We start from the raw sequence: 19,119 nt of genomic DNA on the forward strand, positions 1-19,119 counted from the left end.
AAAAAAAAAAAAAAAGGAAAGAAGGGGAAGAAGGAGGAGGAGGAGGAGGAAGAGGAGGAGGAAGAAGGAAGAAGAAATAAGAAGAAAAGGAAAACGGCCCTGCATTTACTAAGCTTCTAGTATGCTTCAAGTGCATCATATATCCTCACAACACCTTCATCCAACAGATGAGGAAGATGGAGGCTCAGAGAAGTGAATTACCTCTCCCAAGGTCACACAGCTAGGGAGTGACTGGCCATCATTTGTTCTGCCTCTACTCTCCTTGCTCTTAACTGCTATGCTATAGATTCTCTGTCTCATTTTTATGCTGAGTTCATCAATTATGTGTCATATGTATTGTACACTGTTCAGGGCACAAGAGCAGCTACAGAACTGGGCTTTGGAAAGGTATACTGGGCTGGGCACAGGTCAGCTGAGACCCCAGAATGACACGTGGCTGTCTTGGGCTACCCATGAGACCATCTGTGGCCTGGGGTAATTTCTGCTGCATCAAACTCCTCTGTGAACAGCAGGCAAAGCTGTAATTGTCCAGTTAAGCCTTGTTGGAGACCTATACTCCTCGTGGAGTAGACCATTCTTCTTGTACAACTCTCCCCACTTCTCCCCACAACCACAGGGAAAATTACAATTATTAATCTCCATGAAGAGAAATATCAGACTTGGATTCCTTTACCATGGATCCCCATTATTCACACTTTAAATATTTGGCAGAGCTAAAATGACAAGTATAGAAATAAGTTGCCGGGAAAGGGAAGGGCCAGGACTGATGGGTACTGTTTTCTCCTGGCTAGGGAGCCATGGTTTAAATACTTACCCACCTGTTGCTTTGCAGATTCAAGATTTAATGTAGGCTTGACTCTAGCATGTTCTAGAAAGAGGGTGATTCTGTGCAATGGGCCTTCGTGATGGTGTGCCTTTGCCCACCTGAGCTTCCAGTCAACCACCTTTTCCCACTTTCTCGTCCTGGTAAGCTATACCAGGCCCTGCAAGGGCAAGCTCCAGATCCACTTTGTGAGACTTCCAGCCACCGAGCATACCAAGTGTATGTTCTAGGGAATTCTGTGTAACTCTTCTGGATTCCTGGTTTACGCATTAGTTTTCCCAGCATCCAGGACCTCCCTGAGGGTAAGAACCTACTCTTCCTCTCTGTGCTGGAGGGAGTCAGTCCTGGATGGCACAGGCAGCACCCTTACAGCCAAACATTTAAGGTATAATGATCAGATTGAAAAAAAAAACCAGCAAAGGACAACAAAATGAGATCAAAGAGGTTGTTTTTAGGTCAAAGGCCTAACTCTGCCTGGTAAGCCACATATCTTACATTCTTGACTGAGGCACTTTTGAGACACACGATGCAACAGAAACATTTATTCTTCACCAGATGTGGCACAGTGCAAATAGAGGGAAAGTCATCTGAATTGTCTTGGAGCAAACCTGACAATGGCAGTAAGTTCTTAAGTGATCCAAGGTGTGCCTTGGTCACTACTTCTCAAGTCAGGAGCAACTTATCTAGGGGAGACCAGCTCACAACCTTTCTCTGTGCCTGTTTCCTCCTTCATAAGATGAGAAATGGCAATCACACTCACACACACTCATACATACACACTAAGACACACACATATGCACACTCACAGTCCCACACACCCACACATGCACACACTCACACATATACACACTCATCCACACACATCCAAACACCACACAGAATTGATGCCAAGCTGTAATATGATGCCATATGAAACAAACAAACAAACATTTTCATGAATGGCAAAACTAAAGCTCCAGGAGGCTCAAACTAGTATTCACCAAGTATCCCACTGACTAAGGCATTGTGTAAGTGTTGCCACTTGTAATATCTCATTCCATTTCCTGTCAGATCTATGAGGCTGATTTTTTTTTTCTTCACATCTTCCAGAAGTGGAAAAGAGGCTCGCTTTTAAAGGCAGGAAGCCACAATTTTTAATCTAGATCTTGTGTCTCCACAGAACATTTTCCCTGACACTGCAATGCTTCCAGTGGGAGTATTTCCACTTCAGAATGTTTCCTAGAAGTCTGGAGAAGCAAGGGTACCACAGGCCAAGCTCCTGCCACCCAAAAGACCATAGTCAGGAGACCACAGTGCAGAGGGAGACACACAGCCCTGAAAGGCCCTAGAGCATGAGGGTCAAGTCTGTAGCCTCTCAACTCCCTTCTACCTCTTACCAACTGGGCAGCTTCTGAAGAGTCCAAAGTCTCCCCATCTGTACATGAAGAAAATAACAGTATGCACCTCCAAGGATCTAGGGGGAATTAAATGAGACGATCCATTCAGTTTAGCAGTTTACCATTTGGCATATGGTGAATGCTAATATCAACGCTCATTAACAATGTTAACTATCATTTGCTTAGACTACAAGGCCATCCATGAAAAAGGAACTGAGACCCACAGTGTAAATGTGAGGCAGCTCTCTGAAGCCTGGACATCTATATGATTTGATGGGAAAAGGGGCAAAAATTGAATAAACCCCTAATATGAGTTCATTGCATACCTTAGTCAGGGTCCACTTCATTTTGTGCTTGACTTTGGTTTGATTTATGGTATTTGGTTTGTCTGGGGGCTTCTGATCTCCATCTGAAATACTGTATTCAGTCAGGGTTGTTCATAGGGATGGTGGGGTGTGATTGGGTGTTAGATGAAAGTGCCAAAAAAGGCAAAAAAAAAAACATTAGAAAATGCTTTCAAGTATTCAAGTCTATATTGCACATTTATAGCCAATAGCTTATTTGACCCTCAGAGCAATGCACGCAGCTAGGCAAGAAAAGTAACTTTATACACAGTTTGCATCTAAAGAAATCGGTATTTTGAGGAATAAGGAGAAAAGAGAAGGAAACTGGGAATTATTGAGCAAATATTAGATAGCATAATTTATTCAACAAATCATATGTTAGTGGCCACCTGAGGTAGGCACCAGAGATACAGAGCTAATCATGGTACACTTCCCACCCCCAGGTAACCTGTTACCCAATCTGATGGGGAAGCACAGAAGGAAGATCAGTCATTCAATACAAGGAAGTGAGAACTTTGATAAAGACATAAATAACATATATCAGAGTAATCAAGGAGGCTTCACAGAGAAGGTAACAGATACATTGTTGTAAAGCTTGGCCAGGTAGAAGGAAGAGGCTTTTGGGTGCAGTGGCTCACACATATAATCCCAGCACTTTGGAAGGTGGATGTGGGTGGATCACTTGAGGTCAGGCATTCAACAGCAGCTGGCCAACAACATAAGTGAAACCCCATCTCTACTAAAAATACAAAAATTAGTGGGCATGGTGGTATGCGCCTGTAATGTCAGTTACTTGGGAGGCTGAAGCATGAGAATCACTTGAATCCGGGAGGTGGAGGTTGCAGTGAGCTGAGATCATGCCACTGCACTCCAGCCTGGGTGATGTAATGAGACTGTATCTCAAAAAAAAAAAAAAAAAAAAAAAAAAAAAAAAGATGGAAGAGGTTTTCCAAGGGTATGAACAGCAAAAACTGCAGTCACTCTGTGACATGAAGATTGGAACCAGCTCTGAGTCCTTGAAGTTTAGGGCAAGAGGCAGGGCAGGCAGACCATGACATGGACAGGTGGAGGGATTCATGCTTCCATCATGTATAGCCCCATGAGTTATCCTCAAGAGATAAGATGTGTTCCTGTAGATGATGGGGTGCATTAGATCGTTCTAGCAGCTGTATGGTGATGTAAATGAAGCAAGGGAAAGAATTAAGGCTGAAGGCAGAGAGGCCAGTGTGAAGGCTGATGCAGTGGTCCAGGGGAGAGCAGATGAAAGTCTGAACCAGGGCAGTAGCAGTCAAGATGGAGAGAAAGAAGGATCCAAGGAGGTGGTATTGGCAGGGCTTGGTAACTGCCTGAACGTGGGGAGGAGTACAAGGCCCCTCATTCATCTCAAGCTTCCCATGGTGACTTCCTGACAATGTCACCTTGGAAAAGAGTAATTAGATGAAAGATTGAAAATATAATAGGTGGAAATTTTACAAATCAAATCTATAAGGACTCAAAAAAGACAGAGACGCGAGATGCTAAATGCTGCTTGTTTTTCAGATTTCGGCATTGAAAAGAGTGTTGTTGGATGCTTTAAAGTTCCATGTAAAAAATATCCACTCAGATAGAGATGTACAGGCTCCATAAATTCCTAGTCAATTTCTTCAAACCCAGGACACATTTTTAAAATATGAAGGAAAAAAACAGGTGAGGGGAGAATGACATTTTTTGCCAATCATTTTATAAACAACCTGACTTTGCTGATGGGAAAATAGACCTTGAAAAAGTACAATTCATCAATACAGCAGAGGTCAGACTCCAGTAAATAAAAGAAAATTACTATAATTGCTGATAAAATGCAGCTTTTGTCATTTCATTTATGCATTTCAATTGCAATTAGATTAACAAGGATTTCAAGGGGGAAAAATTTCCATTGCAAACTACTTTTCAGATTGAACAAGCAAAGAGTTTCAGAAATAACTCAGAGTCTACAAGCAAGAGCTCAGAGGAACAGACAAGGCCAAGTCTTTCTTCCATAATCCTCAAGTCCCATCTCCATTGAAGAGGTATTCAGGGAAGTGTGGATAGGGGGAAGAAGACAGCAATCCATTTGGGGTATAAGCAATAAAGGGGTCCACTGTCTGCAGGGAATTTAAAAGCAGTGACAACAATCACAAGTCAGAATGCGTTTTTTAATCTCTGTATTATTCTGGAAATCCTAAACAATGTCAATGATAAAAATACTCAGGAGGCCTCTACTCCTACAATATTCCCTCCTTAGAAAACCACTGCCTAAGTCAATGATTTTAGGCCAACTATGGTTTGATGGTAGGCACCATACACCATTTATCCACTCATCAATTCGAACATAATGTTCAGCAAATTATGCATCCCACTTTATCTTCTTCATTATCCTATGTGGTAGCTTTTATGACTCCTATTTTACAGTGACAATCCTGAGACTCAGAAAAAAACTTGCCCAAAGAAATCTAAATCATAGGTTTAAAAAAATCAGATTTGAATGTAAGTCTGTTTAAAACTCCAAAGAATGTGGGTTTTTTTCACCTTAGCAGCACTCTGACAATGGTTGGTCCTATGTACCACCTGTACCATCTGGCCTTTTCCTAGAGGGAGAACCCTGCATCTCAGTGAACAAGTTCCACTTGGATCCCCCAACCAGGCTTCCCTCAAGATAAGTTAACCTTGGGGACTGGGCTAGAGTGGAAGCTGGTAGAGGAAGGTGGTTTAAGATCCCAAGTAGAACTAACTTATTTTTTACCTGACATGCAATCCCCTCAAATTAATATTTCTATATTTATTATGGAAACAAGATATTTCAATGCCAATAGAAGAAAGAGCAACGGAAAAGAAGAGGACTAGGAAAGACATTTTCTAATGTACTGAGATATGAAGATCTGACTCAAAGAAATGATGCTAAAAGTCAGACAGACAAGGATTAGACAGAAAAGAGCTATTCATGGAAATGGGATACCTTTAACTCGCCAGCATTCTCAGAGTGTCTACATTTTGTGCCTAGGGTGCTAAAGGGCTGCAGACATAGTCATGATAAAGTCAGGATCCAGGGCCCAGAGCTCACGTCCCAGTGAAGGGCTTTTCATTCTTCCTCCACCACAAAAGATCATGTTCACATGGGTAAATCCCTAGTCCCCTCACCCCTGCCCATCCCTGAAGTAACCAAATGTTTACAAAACTACCAAAAAATGGTGAGGAAATTTTCTTTAAAAAATTAGCTACAAAAATTATATCTCACAAATATTACAATAATGTGTAATTGTGAACAGATTATCAGTACCACTCTGTGGACTAGGACATAGATAAAATAGGTCATATGCAACTGCTGAATCACCAGGTGTTCATTGTTCATGAAAAAATAAATAAATAAAGGCAATAGATGCAAGTAAGGAAGCTCTGCATAACATTCTATGGGAGCCCAAGACTAATGTGATTGCTTCCAGTTGAAGAGCTAGGACTGTTCTCCCAGAAGTAGTGGCCTTTGATATAAGTCTTGATAGACTTTTGACAAATGTATCTGGGAGAATAAGAAAAGGGTTTCAGGTGGAAGGAATAGCTTGACACCCAACAACTAGACCTACAAAACCAGACAACTCTAAGATAGAATTAACAATGTGGTGGATAAAGCCTGAAATTTTGAATGCCAGTACAGTCCCTGCATCAATCACAATAGTCTCCTCGAGATATCCTAATACCAAAGCCTGGCAAGGATATCACAAGAAAAGACCAATATCCCTTATGAAACAAACAGAATTCCAACCATCAGCATACAGAAGCATATTAAAAGGATTCTACTCCATGACTACATGTGATTTATCCCAGGAATACAAGACCAATTCAACATATGAAAAAGCATATGACAAAAATCTAATAACCTTTCATGATTAAAAAAAAAAAAATTCAACAAACTCTGAGCAGAAGTGAACGTTCTCAATCTGACAAAGAGCATCTACAATCCTGACAAGATCAATGTACAAAAATCAATTGCATTTCCTTACAACTTGCCATGAAAAATCCAAAAATTAAGTTAAAAAACAATTTCATTAAAATAGAATCAAAAGGAATAAATACATGGGAGAAATTTAACAAAAGAAGTATACTCTGAGAACTACAAAACATTGCTGAAAGAAATTTTAAAAGATCTAAATAAATGGCATCATGTTCATGGACAGAAGACTTAATTTTCTTAGGATGACAATACTCCTTACATTGATGCATGAATTTACACATTCTCTATCAGAATTCCAGCTCACTGTTTTGCAGAAATTGACAAGCTGATCCTAAAATTTATATGGAATTGCAAGAGACCCAGAATCACTAAAGCAATGTTTAATAAAGAAAAGTAGAAGAATTCACAACTTCCCATTTCAAAACTTACTACAAAGCAATGGTAATCATGACAGTGTGGTACTATCAAAAAGGTAGACATTTAGATCATTGGAATGGAATCAAGAGTCCAGGAATAAATCATGAGTCTATGGTCAACTGATTTTTAGCAAGGGTTGCAATATCACTCAATGGGAGAAATAATAATCTTTTGAACAATTGGTGATGGGGCTACTGGATAGCCACATTTTGAAAAAAAAAAAAAAAAATGAGGTTGCATCCTTACCTCACACTACATATAAAAATTAACTTAAAATGAATCAAAAACCTAAATGTGAGATCTAATACTAGAAAACTCTTAAAAGAAAACACAGCAGTAAACCTTCATGATCTCAGGTTTGCCAAGGGATTCTTAGATATGATAACAAAAGCACAAGCAATAGAGAAAAAAAAAAAAAAAAAAACAGATAAAATTGGCTTCAACAAAAGTCAAAGCTTTTATTCATCGAAGTGAAAAGGCAACCTACAGAATGGGAGAATATATTTGTAAACCAGGTATTCGATAAGCATTTAGTGCCCAGATTACATGAAGAATTCTTACAACTCAACAATAGAATGACAAACAACCCAATTTATATAATGGGCAAAGAATGTGGATAGACATTTCTCCAAAGAAGACATACAGATGACCCCAAATCACATGAAAAGATGTTGGACATCACTAGTCATTAGGGAAATGCAAATCAAAACCACAATGAGATACCACCACACAACCACTAGGATGGTTATCAATTTTTTAAAGAAAAATAAATGTTGCAAAGGATGTGATGAAATTGAAACCTCACACTTTGCTGATGGAAATGGAAAATGGTTCTCCTGCTGTGAAAAATAGTTTGGAATTTTCTCAAAAACATATTATTGAATTATTATGTAAGCGAGTAATTCCCTTCCCAACTATAGACCCAAGAATTGAAAACAGGTATTCAAGCAAAAACATGCACACAAATTTTCATAGCAGCATTATTCATAAAAGCCAAAAAGTGGAAGGAATCTAAATGTCCACCAACTAGTGAATGGATAAGCAAAATGTGGTATATCAATACAGTGGAATAGTATTCCACCTTAAAAACTGATACGTGCTACAATATGGATAAATCTTGAAAACATTACGCTAAATGAAAAAAGCCACACAGAAAAGATAACATATTGTATGATTCCGTTTCTGTGAGATGTCCAGAATAGGTAAATTCATAGAGATGGAAAGCAAATTCATGGTTGCCAGAGGCTGAGGGGGAGGGGAAAATGGGAGATGACTGCTTGATGGATATGGGTTTGTTTTTGGTGTAATGTAAAAGCTCTCAAATTAGATGATGATGATGGTTGGACAACATTGTAAACATACAAAAAACCACTGAATTTTACCCTTTAAAATAGTTAAAGTGGTGAGAAAAAAATGCACTAATAGAGGTGAGGAGAGGTGGAAGACACTACGCACAAGGAAATGCCAGAACAGTTGGGAGGATATGATATGTACATAGAAAAGGATTAATCATGCCAAAAAAGTGATCAATCAAAATCCATGAGAGAAATCAGAGGAAAATAAAATCTCTGGCTAAAATATAAAAAATGTATGAGCAATTCAGGAACAAAATTAGAAAGCTAAGCATAAACTAAGAATATTAGCCACAAACAAGACAGGTGGTTGTGTGTGTATGATGTACTCATACATAAGCAAAAAACAACCGTAGAAAAGGTAGAAGAGCATGAACAGAACAAAAAAATACAAGAAGGCTGTAGATTTGTGAAAGATGTTCAACCTTTCTCTTGTAATTAAAAAAAGGCAAATTAAAACAAGATGCCATTTTTAGTTCATCAAACTGCTATTGTAATAATAATAATGCTGCAATAGTATAATAAGGCAGGCATCATAATACATTGTTTGTATGACTATAAACTGTTATAATACAAAAAGGAATTTAACCATAGTTATCATGAGCCTAAAATATTCAAACTGCAAGATGTAATAGCTTTTAAAATGAGCTATGTAAATATGGACTGAAACACAAGGATTTTCATTGCAATATTATTATTTTAAATAAAGTATTCATACTTACTGAAAAACTTTCAAGCAATAACAAGTACAAAAAAGTGAACAAAACAACCAACCAGCCAAAATCTTTTCTTCTGTTTTTTTTTTTTTAATTTTTGAGACAGGGTCTCACTCTCTCACCCAGGCTAGAGTGCAGGGACATGATTATGGCTCACTGAAGCCTCAACTTATCAGGCTCAAGTGATCCTCCCACCTTAGCCTCCTGAGTAGCTGGGACCACAGGTGTGCGCCCCCATGCCCAGCTAATTTTTATATTTTTAGTGGAGATGAGGTTTTGCCATGTTGCTCAGGCTGGTCTCAGACTCCTGGGCTCAAGTGATCCAACTGCCTCAGCCTCCCAAAGGGCACAGGCATGAGTCACTGCACCCAGCCCCAACCAAAACCTTATGACCTATTAATAGCCATCATTAAAATTGGGTGACAAGGCCAGGCACTGTGGCTCACGCCTGTAATCCCAGCACTTTGGGAGGCCGAGGCGGGCGGATCACAAGGTCAGGACATTGAGACCATCCTGGCTAACACGGTGAAACCCCGTCTCTACTAAAAATACAAACAAAATTAGCTGGGCGTGGTGGCGGACGCCTGTAGTCCCAGCTAGTCGGGAGGCTGAGGCAGGAGAATGGCGTGAACCTGGGAGGCGGAGCTTGAGATGGCGCCACTGCACTCCAGCCTGGGTGACAGAGTGAGACCCCATCTCAAAAAAAAAAAGGTGACAACATTTCAAATTCCTTTTGAACCTGCATACAGAAAATAGGTGGTTGAAGTTATTTGGTGTTTGGATAGATGGAAATTATCTTATAAAATAACCTTATCTAATGCTATAATCAGGAAAACAAACTATTTCACTTTTTTTAGTTGATGTACAGAAAAGAATAGAAATTGAAATAAATCTGGGAGATTATTAAACTTCAGATAAATGTTTCTTTACAAGAGATTTCATTTCTAACAATCCCCTTTAAAATACCGTGTTCATTTCCTAGGGCTGCTGTAATAAAGTGCCTCAAACGAGGTGGCTTAGGACAATACAAATCTATTGTCTCACAGTCTTGGAGGTCAGAGATCTGAAATTAAAGTGTCAGCCTGACCCTCTGAGGGTGCCAGGGAAGGTCTGTTCCAGTCCTCTCTCCTAGTTTCTGGTAGTCTTGGTTTTTTGTTTGTTTGTTTGTTTTGGGGTTTTTGTTCTTCTGATGGCCATCTTGTCACTGCGTCCAAGTCTGCACCCAATATTTTTCCTTTTTGTAAAGACACCAGTTATACTGGATTAGCATCTACCCTTAAGACCTCATTTTAACTTGATTACCTCTGTAAAAACCTATGTCCAATAGAAACACCTTCGGAGGTGCTGAGTGTCTCACCTCCAGTGTCTCTATTTAACCCATGATAAATATATATATCAAATAAAAAATATATTTTAAGAAAAAAATCCTAAAATATCTTGAGAATTTTGAGTCATTATGTTTTAACTCCATGGTCCAATTTTAAACACTACTGATTGACCCTTTGCTGCTAACAATGAAAAAAATAGCACTTTTATAATCCTTCTTCCCCCCACCCCACCTTATTTTCCAATATTTTGGGAAATTTTACTTTGGCAGCATTCGTGATAGTTAAAGTCTATAACAATAACTTCTATAGTTGTTTAGCTTTTGTATGAAATATTTTATTTAAATAATTTTAAAATGTTTTCCTTATTTTGTTTTATTTTAATGTTTAAAAAATTGAATGTTAACCTACAGTCCTTTACCAAACATATCCATTCTAGAATTCTTTGTATTGGTTCATTGGTGGCTGAATTTCATCATCAAACAGGTTTTTTTTTTTCTAACAGAGGGTTCAGAATTATAATCTCCAAGTTCCTAAGAGCTTGAAATTTGATTATTCCTCTGTTGCACCTATGTATACAGGGCAATTTGGCTGAATATAGCAATCTTAGATCACACTTTTCCCCCCTGGATCATGTAAACACTGTTCTACCACTTTCTGCCTTTGAGTGTGGCATGAGCCTTTCTTCCGTGGCATGAGCCTTTCTTCCGTGTCTTCTCCATTCCTGACATCCGTGGCTAGATTTCCATTGAGTCATTTTTTCTGGAGGGGTTCATGGATGCTGAGTCCTTATGTTTCTTTTTGAATGTATTCTTTTGCCTTTATACTTCCACAGTAATTTGGTCAGGTATGATAAGTTTAGTCCCTCTGACATTCCCTCAGAACTTTTTAGGCATTATTACCTTCTAGCATTGAACACCTTCGTGGAGAAGTTTAAAATGAGCTTGACTCTCCTCTTGAAGATAACTTGTTTTTCTCTATTTAGGCACCAGAAGAATGCTCTCTTCATTATTCAGCCTTGGAAGTAACAGGATTTTCTCTCTTGCTTATCATTCTGAATATTTTTTTTCTAGAATACGGTATGCCCTTTCAATCCTTAAAAAACAGGATGAAATGTATTTTCTATTGCACTTGTTGGAGTTCTCTTCAGCAGAGAGACCAATTATTCTTACTTTTGAATCAACTTTGTCCTTCATGTATATTATCTTCTTTTCAACTGCCTTAATCTCTGTCCTTTTTCTCAGCTTTCATCAATATTCTAGCAAACCTTTTCTCTATGTCAGAAATATAATTTTTAGCTGTCTGGTTTAGTTATTTTTGTTTATAATTTATTATTTCTGTAATAGTATAGTTTGAGTCCTCAATCTTCTTATCATTGAGTTGTCATCTCATTTCTCATCTTTGAGTCCTTGTTTCATGGAATTCAGATTTTTATTAAGTTCTTCTGTACTTCAAAATACACAATGTAAGTTCTCTTTTCCTTGGGATATATTTTCATTCAGGTTAGGTTTTTCATTTGTCTTTTGCAAACCGTAGTCTCTTTCGTTTATTTCTTCCAGCCCTTCTTTCCTTTCTTTCTTTGGGGGTGGGATGGGGTAGGGATTATATGTTTGCTTAGTTGCCACATGATTTATTTTCATCTTTCTGGACATGGACAATTTTTACTAGACTTTTATTTCTTTCTGTTTCTATGCAATGTGGTTAAATTTTTCTTGACTTTCTTCTCATTATATCTGATATCTGCTCTTCTTCAACTCTATATCAATAGCTGTAGTATTACAACATTAAGCGCTTTTTGGTGGCCTCAGGCAGTACTTCCCAACATTTCACAGCATGAACATGATGTCCTAGAAAAATGGTGAATCAGGGAAGACTAACTCTTTGGCTTAAGGGATAGTACGTAGAGGCCATGAAGCTTTCCTCTGGACAGCCTGCTTACATCCCACATTCTCATTCTGGTCCCCTCCAGATGTGGGGTGATTAGTGAGAGACTTCAGTATTTTTCTGAGTCACTCCTTCTCCCCACTCTGGTTTCTGACCTGATAGAGTTAAGAACCACACGAAACACATCAGCAGGGTCAAAATCTTTTCTTGAGGTTTATGGGTTTAAGTTGTAACCCTTTTTTTATTTGGTGCTACTGATGATTGTAGGGAAAGAGATGAGCAGACTTTTAATTATCTACTGTTCATTTAGTCAAAAACTAGGTGAGAGCAATTGTTCAGCTGGCTTAATTTTGCTCCCTTAGTTAGAAGTTCCATGTAATTATTTATATCAGTTAAGTATCAAAGTGCTGAATAACAGGATGCTAAATAAATTACAGTAGATCTTATGACAGAATATTAAAGTATTAAATATATTTTGAAATTAAATAAGAAAATAAAATTTTAATAACATAATAAACAGCAGATCAAACAACATGTACAATATGACCCATTCATGTTTTGATTATTCATATATATACACAGCATGCATGTGTGTGTGTATGTGTGTGTGTGCGCGCGCGCGCGCGCATGCACACTACAAACAAAGATTTAATCAGTATACATGGTTTTTAAACCCTGGATGGAAATACACTGACGTGTTGATGGTTGTTATTCTGGGTAGCAATTTAACATCCTGTAGCTTCAGTTTCAGACAGAGAAATAGAAACTACTCTGGGAATTTGAAACAGAGGGACTTTATAGTAAAGATTTGGTTACATGTGTGCTGGAAAGCTGAGAAGCCAACAGGGAAGAATGAGGCAACTCAAAAATTAACAACAGCCAGAAGCTGAAGACCCTCCTCTAAGGTCAAGAGGAGTCCCTAAGGAGTGGTCCCTACATGGGAGACATCACACAGAGTAAGGCAGCCTCTACCTCCCTCCTCCAGCCAGTGCCCTCCAGTGGCCAAATCCAGGGGAAGCCCCCGCCAATAGAAGAGGTCAGCCGCCGCCAATAGAAGAGAGGAGAGAAAGTGTCAAGAGACGAATCCAAGAGCACACAGGCCCAGATCCACCAGTTGCCTGTTTCATAGACAGGAAACTGCTTTTGTTGGCAAAATCACAGCTGTAAAGCAAGTGTCAGGAGAGAGGCTCACCCAAGTCAGCCCCTTCTTCAGAGATGGAAGGATGCCAGTTAGGTCCCAAGGAAGGGTTACTAACTACATGTATGCATCAAGGACATGGGGGGGGTGGGGACATTGGACATCTTAAGAGCACTGTCTAGTGGGAGACCAGGTGAGCAGGGGCCAGGAAGCTGCAGATTACTCAAACTGGGAGTGAGACTGGGAGGCAGGCGGGGTGTTGTTCCCCTTGATGTCATGGGAACAAGCCTGACTGGCCTGCCAACTCACTGGGGAAGGTGCGCAGTCAGCTCATTCTTCATACCTCTCCCCCATCACACCCCTACCTAAGAGTATACCCCAGGAGGCAGGATAGCCATTGCTTCCTGCCCAATGCACATCTAGAAGCACCTTAAGCAGAGGCCACAAGAACCAAACCTGAGAACACCAGGCATAGGCTGGCAGCCCCCATTCCACCCCTAAACCATGATGCCCCTTGTGTGGGATTTCTCAGTTATCTGCCTCATTTTTTCCCTCTCGTTCTTTACAACTGTGGAATTAAGTGTGGGATCATCGCCACCAAGCAGCCTCCTTATTAGCATCAGAACTATAGTCAAAACACATTATGCTTGGCTAATACATTTTGTTTTTTATGTAATGGAAATGCCATCAAAGCATATTTAATCAGAATTGAATTAAATCATAATTGGAGCCTTTGTGTACAAGGAAGAGAAATTATTTTTTATTGTTGCAAACAGAAAATGTGCCAATTGTGATTTACTTTTTTAAGTAAATGGCAGCTGTTGCCCAGAGAGGTGTGTCCCAATGACACTGGCTCCTCAGTGTGGGCCCTCCGCCTAGTGTGGTTAGTGCCAGATACCTATGTCCATGGATATGGCTATGATGAGAAAAATGCACTAATCCAAAGTGAGGCCCTTCCTAGCTGGGTGACTTCTCGAAGACTTTCTCCTTCCCTTTGAGAGGGGATGCTGACACAGGCACACAGAGGGACTCTGAGAAGCAAATGAGATGATCCATCAGAGCTGCGAGTCTCTAGTTAGTCCATATTGGAAAGGAGTTCAGACCCAGTCTGGACCATACACCATGACCTGTCTACTGTCTCCATGGTTCCTAACCTGGCTATTCAGCGGGAGTACAGGGAAAGCCTTTTAAAAACAGAAATTGGTACCTCATTCCTACCCCCAGGCTGTATTAAGCTCTCTAGAGGTGGGGCTTGGGACTCTCCTGGATTATTTGTAAGCTCCCCAGGTCCTAAAGCACAGCTGGGTTTGGGAACCACACCACTAGCCCTCATTGCTCCTCCTAGTAATGAGGAACCACCTCATACACTTGTGCTATCTCCAACAGAGCTGGACAAAACAAGCCTATTGCATCTTGACAGAACTAGAGACCTGTCACATAAGTACAGAATCACTCAAACCAAGGTCATGCAAATATGTGCACACATGCACACATGTATGTACCAGAAAAGCTTCCATCACCAATCTGCTTATCTCTTATTTACTCCCCTGCCTCAATGTCTGCAAGAAGCTGTTGGTATTCACCTCTGGAGACTCCTCCTCCTCATAAACAATAGTATGGAGATATTTTTCTTCTTCTTCATAGTATATGTAGAACAAGTATATTTTGCGTTACCCTGTGATGAATGTAGGAATTATACACTGAACAGTAAGTCTGATGAACCCAACAGTTTCCACCATTGGCAATGGTTCATGACCCAGAATGGCCCTACATAGATGCTCACTCAACTCTGCTCTCCCAGAACTTCCAGGCCCTAGATCAGATACAGGAGGGGAAAAGATAGGCCAGGTCTCCTAGAGCTTTTCAGGGACCTTCCAGAACTGGCATGGAACCTTCCAGAACTGGCCACAGCTTACAGCTACCATTTCCTAAACACTTATGAGTCAGACACTTCATATGTTTGATTTCAACCCTTAGGCATAGATATTATTATTTCCATTTTAAAAGATGAGAAGAACGAGGCTCACAGAAGTCAGGAAATTGCCCAATGTCATGGCATGTAGAATTGTAGCATGAACTGAGCTGACATTGAAGTGTTCTTTCCATTTTGCCATGCTGTATTTCCCCTGGTATGTGTATCTGCCTCAGAAGAGCAGGAAACATAGCGGGGAGGGGAGGAAAAGGGAACGTCCCAGAAAGGGACACCTTATACCCACACCCTGAGTCACAAACACCTACCATGGGACTTTGCAAAGGCTGGGCCAGTTGAGTAAGAACTGTCACTGGGGGAAAAGAATAGGGATTCAGGAAGGAACATAGGTTTAGAGTCATATCCCAGTTCCCATATTCCCTAGCTATGTGTCCTTGGGTAACTTAGCTATTTTAGGCTGCTTGCCCATGTGTAAAAATGAGAGTAATATTTGACTCATGGGTATTTTAAGGATTAGAAAAAAATATATGTGCGTGTTTAGCATGGCATACTTAGCATATAGCAGATATTCAATAAGCAGTAGCTGACATTTTCAGTGGTTGTATAGTAATGATAGTAAAATGCCTAAGGTAGTGCCAGACAGATAGTAGGTGCATCATAAATGTTTTTTCTCATATGTCTTCTCCTAGGATCAAGACCCCATGATTTCTCCAAGTAGAGAGTCTGAAGGCCTGGATTCTAGTACTAACTGTACCTCATACTGGTACCATGACATTAGGAGTTGATATGGTTTGGCTTTGTGTCCCCACCCAGATCTCACCTTGAATTGTAATAATCCCCATATATTGTGGGAGGGACCCAGTGGGAGATAATTGAATCATGGGGCTGGGTTTTTCCCATGCCATTCTCGTGACAGTGATTAAGTCTCATGAGATCTGATAGTTTTGTAAAAGGGAGTTCCCCTCCACAAGTGCTGTTGCCGGCCACCACGTAAAACATCCCTTTGCTCTTCCTTCGTCTTATGCCATGATTATGTGGCCTCCCCAGCCATGTGGAACTGTGAGTCCATTAAACCTCTTTCCTTTATAAATTACCCAGTCTCCAGTTTGTCTTTTTAGCAGGAAGAGAACAGACTAATATGGGGTAGTCACACTTACCTCTCTGGACTCCATCTTTCCTCTCTAAATTTAAGAAGTTGAGCTACATGTCTTGGATAGTTCCCGCAGTACCTAAGAGGGTGCCAGTCCACATGCACTGAATTGCATAAAGGGGCATCTGTGCCCCATTTCATTGTTTCCAGAACCAAAACAGGCAGGAATTGTTTCCTGCAGACTTCTGGAGTCAGCCTGACTCAGCAGGAATGCCCCTGTAGTAATTATGTCAGGCTCCCCACTCCCCACCCTTGGTCTCTAATAACTGAGGAAGAAGAGACCTGACAGTGAACCTGGTCAAAAGGAACTATGATTTGCTTATCCCCCAAAAAAGAAGGAAACACTTGAGATGTTACAGTTGGGAGGCAGGAAGAGAGCCATTAAAAAATAAAAAAGCAAAAGAGGGCAGGTGCTTTTAAACATATATATTAAAAGCATGTAAGGCTAGCAAATGGATTACTTAATATTGGGGGAACCTGCCCCCAATACTTCAGCGTAGGTTCTTTCTATTTTCCATAAGTGTTGGCCGGCTGAGAAATAAAGAGAGACAGTACAAAGACAGGAATTTTATAGCTGGGCCCCTGGGGGTGACATCACATGTCAGTAGGACCATGATGCCCACCTGAGTCTCAGACCAGTAAGTTTTTATTAAGGGTTTCAAAAGGGGAGGAGGTGTAAGAACAGAGAGTAGGTACAAAGATCACATGCTTCAAAGAGCAAAAAGCAGAACCACTAATAAGGGGCTAACAAAGATCACATGCTTCTGAGGGAACAGGACAAAGGGCAAAAGCAGAACCACTGATAAGGGTCTATGTTCAGCGGTGCATGTATTGTCTTGATAACCATCTTAAACAACATAAAACAGGGTTCAAGAGCAGAGAACAGGTCTGACCACAAATTTACCAGGATGGTGTTTTCCCAACCCTAGTAAGCCTGAGGGTTCTGCAGGAGACCAGGGCTTATCTCAGTCCTTATTTCAACTGCACAAGACAGACATTCCCAGAGCAGCCGTTTATAGACCTTCCCCCAGGAATGCATTCCTTTCCCAGGGTATTAATATTAATATTCCTTGCTAGGAAAAGAATTTAGTGATATCTTTCCTACTTGCATGTTCATTTATAGGCTCTCTGCAAGAAGAAAATATGGCTCTTTTTGCTCAACCCTGCAGGCAGTCAGACCTTATGTTTATCTTCCCTTGTTCCACAAAAATCACTGTTATTCTGTTCTTTTTGAAGGTGCACTGATTTCATATTGTTCAAACATATATGTTTTACAATCAATTTGTACAGTTAACACAATTATCACAGTGGTCCTGAGGTGACGTACATCCTCAGCTTACGAAGATAACAGGATTAAGAGATTAAAGTAAAGACAGGCATAAGAAATTATAAAAGTATTATTTGGGAACTGATAAATGTCCATATTAAGATGAAATCTTCACAATTTATGTTCCTCTGCCACAGCTGCAGCCAGTCTCTCCATTGGGGTCCCTGACTTCCCGTAACAACTGACGTCCAAAGTGATTTCTAATGTTTGATGGTTAGCGACTTAATTCCTGAGTTCTGTTTTCAGTGGTCTTGTTTTAAGCACAACTTTCCAATATTATACCTTTTTTTTTTTTTTTTTTTTTTTTNCCCCACCCCAGGGCTCATTTGCAGCTCCCCATTATAATTGCTCTACATCATCTCCACTGTAGCCAGAATTTGAGGCTGACATTCAAGGGGAGCTTTGAATGTCCTTTTGCTTTATTAAAACTACTAATTCTTTTTATTGTGTATCTTTGCCAGGATTATTTATCTGGGTAATAAAGGATGAGGACTTAAGAAGGTGGGAGGGGAGGGGAGTTTAGGCAAGGAATGAGGGCTGTCCAATGACCATGAGGGTGGGAGAAGGCAGAGGGAATGGAAAACAAGCAAACAGAAACATCTGGCTGCCTTAGGATGTTAGAAATGCTGGTGTATTTAGGCATTATGTAATTTCTTGAATTGATTTCCATTCTGCTTCACCCTAGGAAGGACTTGAGGAAAATTACAAAAAAAAAAAGACATTTACAATAGACTTAATAAAATATTAAGGAAAGGGATGGAGGAGGACAGAAATAACAATTGGTTTAAATGAAATAGGAGAAAACAAATACGTGCAAAACATGACACCCGGGCTTTCAGGCTGCCAAGGATCAAGGAAGAATGTGATGGTTTCCATAGGACTCCTTATCACAGCAGGAGAACAGGTGACCGTTCCTTGGGAAAGTGATGCTTTTCCTATATGAAACTCAGAGAGAAATTCCTGATGTGGGGCACATTATTCAAATTAGGAAGTGATCTGCAAGTGTGAAAAGATAATGCAAGAGGCTGCTCCCTGGGAGTTTTGCTAAAACCCAAAGCCTTGGACCTGCAGAGCAACTCAGGGAGGGCATGCAGGGGTTACCACGGCAGCCTGCCAGTGAAACTGTCCTTTCAGTCAGGTAAATAAGAATTTTCTACTGTCCAGGGTTTGGGGGGATGGGGAGAAGGGAGGACCTTTAGCTTGGATAACATGGAAAGAAAACATCTCCTGATGTTGCTTAAGCATATGCCATATCAAAATTTAAAAGTTCTGTTTCACAACAGGTGCTGGAGAGGATGTGGAGAAATAGGAACACTTTTACACTGCTGGTGGGACTGTAAACTAGTTCAACCATTGTGGAAGACAGTGTGGCGATT

The sequence above is a fragment of the Rhinopithecus bieti genome, unplaced genomic scaffold, assembly GCF_001698545.2.
Source record: "Rhinopithecus bieti isolate Rb0 unplaced genomic scaffold, ASM169854v2 scaffold_26607, whole genome shotgun sequence".
In the NCBI taxonomy this organism is placed as follows: domain Eukaryota; kingdom Metazoa; phylum Chordata; class Mammalia; order Primates; family Cercopithecidae; genus Rhinopithecus; species Rhinopithecus bieti.